Consider the following 5,432-nt stretch of genomic DNA (forward strand, 5'->3'; position numbering starts at 1 on the left):
CGCAACCCGCACCCCCCGCCTCCGCGGCCGCCCGCCCGGCCGGGGCCTTCTCTGCTCTCCTCCGTCCTCCACTCGCTCTCCGCCCCGCTCCCCTCCTCTCTCCCCACACACTCCCCGCTCGCAGCTCGCCGACTCGCCACTGGCCCTTCTCCCTGTGGCCGAGCGGGCAGGGTTTCCGTGGAAGGAGAGTTGCTTCTACCTGTGACCAGATAACGTGCGGCCTGGAGTCGCGCCTGGGAAAGTCGGCTAGGAAACGCGGGTGTTCGCGGCCGGTGGTGCCCTCATGGTGTACTTTCGTGGTGTTACTGATTCCTCTCCCCTTCATCTAATGGTGCAGAGTTGGGGAGGAAAAAGGCTATTTTCTAACTGCTTGCTTAAAGTTTAGTTAAGTCTTTTTCTATTTGCCTGCCTAAAACAGAATTCATCTGAGTGTACAATTGCAAACCACACCTCGTGGCTTTCCCTGTCCACTAAAGCACATTCATATCCAAAGACACTTCAGTGCTCCAGGGTAGGAATAACAGGAGAGACCTCGGGGAAGTTGGGATTCGCACAGAAAAGACACCGGTCTGGTTTGATCTAAGACAGTGCGTATTGTTGCCTGGCTAATGAAATCATTACATTTGCATTTTAATGGAAAGTTGAAGTACTGGAGGAGAGTCATTATCTGATGTTTACATGTGTGTTTCCTGAAAGGTTTGGTAGAATATAAATTTCTTTTTTATTAAGATTTATTTATTGAATTTCATTTGTTATTATTATTTTTAATTTGACCAGAGACAGTGAGAGAGAAAGGGAAAGTGAGAAAGCAAGCTGCCAGGTCCAGGACTCAAACCGCCATCAGCCATGTGGGAGTCCAGCGCCTTTATCCACCACGCCACCTGCCGGCCCCAAATATGTTTCAGCACAACAAATACTGGTTTTTGAAAATGTTATAAAACAGATGTGTGAATAAAGGATTGGAGAGTCAGGTTAAGATGGGAGGCATTTATTGGATTCAAAGAAGGTTAAGAGGAAAAGCATAGCAAGGAACTACTCTGCACGTCAAGTTTTGAAAACTGTCCTCGGTAGTTCACTTTGTAACTTTCTATTTTGATCACTGGAATAGCTGTAATCATTGATAAACCAAAGGTTCTTTGAATTGATTAAAAGGGTGAGGCATTATTCAGGACCAGCAGGTGGCGTAATGGCTATGTCACTGGACTCCCATGTAGTCGACCACGGTTCAAGTCCCGGACCTGGTGGTTTAAGCTCCCACCAGGCGCTTGTGTGTTTGTCCAAAATCACGAGAGGAGAATGGAGGAGAAGGGATTGCAGTGTGACCATTCTCCTGAGCGGGAGGATTTCTCACTGTCTATCTCTTTCTCTGCCTTTCTCAGTTTCTCTGACAGGTGCACATACCCTATAGCAAAAAAAAAAAAAAAAAAAACTGAAAAAGAAAGACTTAAAAATAAGCAGTTCCTTTTGCTATGAGACTATGCCATCTTACACTTTTGGGGGGACTTTTCAAGTGTTATGGTATTTGCTGTCTTCAGTCTACTCAATAATATATGAATATTTTCCAGGCTAATGTAAGGTTAAGAAAACCTACATTGGGTAATTATTTTATTTGTGACCAGGAAGGCTTATATTCCCTCCATCAAATTTAGACTCTTGTTATTTTATGCAGTCTACTTACTTGCTGAAAATAGCTGTTAATACTGTATGAGGGATTTCAATGATTATAAGGATGAGAAGTGTATATTACTCAGCAATCTAAATACAAGTAATACTTTCTCCTTTGTTAGAAAAGAGAAATTATGGGACCAGCATTTGGCATAATGGCTATGTCACCAGACTTCCATATAGTCTATCGCAGTTCGAATCCCAGACCCGGTGGCTTAAACTCAATGCCAGGCGCGTGTGCGTGCGTGCCCAAGATCCCGAGAGGAGAATGGAGGAGAAAGGATTGCTGCATGGCCATCCCTCCAGGGGGTGACTTCTCACTTTCTGTCTCTCTGTCTCTGTCTTTCTGGTGAGCATACGTGCCTTATAGTAAAAAAAAAAAAAAAAAAAGAGAGAGAGAGAGAGAGAAGAGAAATTATGAGTTCAATAGTTCACAATAAAAGGTTTAACCTTAGTTCTTTATCATATGTGGTCCCTGGCATCATCTGGAAGTCCCCCAAATTCCATAGAGCTGTCTTGGTAGTCGGAGTGGAAGAGAGTGACAGTGAACAGTAATATGAGAGCTTTTCTTAAACTACATCACCCTGCTTACTTTCTGATTGGATCACTAGAGAAACTAGCCTGGGATAGGAAGGTAAGTCCCTTCCTTTGAGTGAATGCTCACATTTGCCACACTCTTCTTGCGACTCTGATTAGATCTGGCATTGTGCTGCCCCGAGTTTCTGCCAGGAGCCAGAGTCTCAGACCGACAACACCTGACGCTGTGGCTCACAGTCCTAGACCCTGGCAGGCGCTCACTTCCAGAACAAGTGAAATACACCTGCCAGGGAGTTGTCATGACAGACGCCCAAAGTTTTTATTGGGCACTGGACTCATGAGGTAACAAAATCTGGAGTTAATGTTTTGGTTTCACTTGTTGAAATTAGGATTTCTCGATCAGTTCCTCCAAGATTCACCCACACATCAGGTTGTAAGCCAAGTGTCATTTTTGAAATGTATTTCCTTGTTTGATGATCTCATTAATAAGGCCTTATGAGTCACTGACACACCTCGCAAAAACTCCATTTTCCATTCTGCTCCAAGTCCAAGTTAATAAACTCTTATGAAATCTTATAAATTACCTTGAAGTAAAACACCCTCTGAAGTTATGGATGTTTGACATTGGAGTGTCAACATTATAGACTGTCTAATATTTTAGGTCTGCCTTTTTACGCTCTGCTTCCAGTTCGAGTGTGATGGTGGTTGCTATTGTTTTAATATAATTTCTTATCTTAGGAGAATCTTCTTTGTTTTCATAAATAACAGTTGTAGAGACTGTTCCAATTCCATTGTTTCCTATGTGGAGATGGTCTAAAACTGTACCAGCTGTCAGTGCTGTCTATCAGAAGAGCACCTTCTGAACAGCTCTGTCGCCACCGCACCGGAACTCCTGGGGCAGAAGCGGCCCTCCAGCCAGCGGCCGGGAAAGAGCTCCCAGGCCGGCTTTACAGTTGGAGCCGTCACTGTGGGAGAGTCCATTTGCCAACTGGAGCTGGTGGTTATCTTGGAAACCGTGCTGGAGAGCACAACCACAAATGATTTTGCCAAATATACAGTATTGACTTGGTCTGGAGCTCCGATTTCTGTTTTGACTCAATGCCAAAACTTTGTGAATACAGTGGCTTATCAAGGAAGGACGTGTAGGACATCTGTTCATTTATTGGGTAGTCAGAAGAGGAAGGGCAGAGAGCATACGAATCATTGTTACTGAGGCAAAAAAAGGTGGGCCTATCTGCTTGTTTCCAATGTTCTTTTATTTTCCTTTTTTCTTTTTTCGAAAGGTCCTTGCCTTAGGTGCTGTGCACAGCAGAGATAGTGAGAGGGCAACTGAGACATCACCCCTGGGGAGATGGCCTCCCTGAATCCCTTCTCCATTCTCCTCTCAGGACTTTGGGCATACACACACATGTGCCTGGCGTGAATTTCAAGCTGCCAGGTCTGGGACTCGAACTGTAGTTGGCCATGTTGGTGTCCAGCGACATAGCCACTACACCATCTGCTGGCCCCTCCGCTGTTATTCCGACCCTAGCTTGCACGTTGCAGAGAAGCCCTCACTTACAGTAGGTATATGATCTTTTTTCAATACATGGATTTTTGGTTGCCCATTTTGAAATAGTGAATTCCATCCGCTTTTGTTGGTACCCCCACAAGTCATGAAATGCAGTTAAATGTGTCATGCTTCAACAAGTTGGAGTAGTAGGTGGATTTTCAATCTTGTATAAACAGAAATTTAGTAATAATGTCAGCCTACCTTAAGTTGTAAGAATTTAGAACTCAATGTTTTACACTCACTGAAGAGTGTTACTCCAAACTGAAATTACATTCTAAATCTAGAAATTAAAATAGAAAATGAATACATCAAGGTGATGTGTTTGAAGGGCAGTTTAGGACTCAGAGTGGTTTCTTTATTCAAATATTGCATTTTAAAAAATTACATTTCTTTCTATTGAAAGGGAGGCACTGATTTCAATGCCTTAGTGTTTTCTTCTTTTCTTTTAGAGAGATTTTTGCTATAGGGCACATGCACTTGCTGGAGACACATACAAGAAACCACCACCCAGGAGGGATGACCATGCTGCAATCCCTTCTCCATTCTCCTCAGGATTTTGGGCACACATGTACACATGCCCAGACTGGGTTTTAAACTGCCAGGTCTGGGATTCAAACTGGTCAACTACGTGGGAGTCCAGTGATGTAACAAATATACTACCTGCTGGTCCCATGTGTTTTCTTCTGTTCTAAATGTTTGTTTCTTTTCCTGTGGAAGGAGAATACCCTGACAGTGTGTTTGCCATGATCTGCTCCCACCCTCACCTGCGGGGGTATTGTGCTATCTCTGTACCTCCCTGGCTGCCTCTGCTTTCCAATGGAACTTCGCTGTGACCTGACAGAGTCGAGACTTAATGAATGGCACAAAGCTGGTGAAACATTTTCACTTGTCTAGTGAATGCATAATCTATTTTCAGTGCACAAGAGAGGAATACTGTAAGAGGCTTGTTGTTGTTGGTGGTGGTGATGATGATGGTCATGGTGATGGTGATGGTGCTGGTGATGATGGTAGTGGTAATGATGGTTGTGGTAATGATGGTTGTGATGATGATGGTGGTGGTGGTGTTGGTGATGATGGTGATGGCGATGTTGGTTGTGATGGCAATGACAATGATAGTGGTGATGATGGTAGTGGTGATGGGATGGTGGCAGTGATAGTGGTCATGATAGCAGCAGTCATGATGGTGGTCGTGATAGTGGTAGTGATGGGGATGGTTGTGGTGATGATGGTAGTGGTGATGGTGGTGGTGATGATGGTTGAGGTGATGGTAATGGTGATGATAGTGGTAGTGGTGATGATGATGGTTGTGGTGATGATGGGGGTGATGGTGGCGGTAGTGGTGATGATAGTGGTGATGATGGTCACGGTGATGGTGGTGGTGGTGATGATGGTAGTGGTGATGATAGTGGTGATGATGGTCATGGTGATGGTGGTAGTGGTGATGATCGTGGTGATAATCGTTGTAGTGATGATGGTGGTGGTGGTGATGATGGTAGTGGTGATGATCATGGTGATAATCGGTGGTGATGATGGTTGTGGTGATGTTCATAGTGATGATGATGGTAGTGGTGGTGATGGTTGTGGTGATGGTGGTGATGTGGTGATGTTAGTGGTGATGTTGGTTGTGATGATGGTGGTGATGATGGTGGGGATGATGGGGGGGATGATGGTGGGGGTG

The 5,432-nt window shown here is 44.6% G+C and overlaps 1 protein-coding gene across 5 annotated transcripts in view; it reads left to right on the forward strand.

Moving 5' to 3' along the window:
- The window catches only part of TET2 (tet methylcytosine dioxygenase 2), a 100,239-nt gene that overhangs the window by 2,880 nt on the left and 91,927 nt on the right, over window positions 1–5,432 (forward strand). The gene's annotated exons all lie outside the window — the stretch shown is intronic.

This window comes from Tupaia chinensis, unplaced genomic scaffold (genome assembly GCF_000334495.1).
Source record: "Tupaia chinensis unplaced genomic scaffold, TupChi_1.0 Scaffold000315_1, whole genome shotgun sequence".
In the NCBI taxonomy this organism is placed as follows: Eukaryota; Metazoa; Chordata; class Mammalia; order Scandentia; family Tupaiidae; genus Tupaia; species Tupaia belangeri.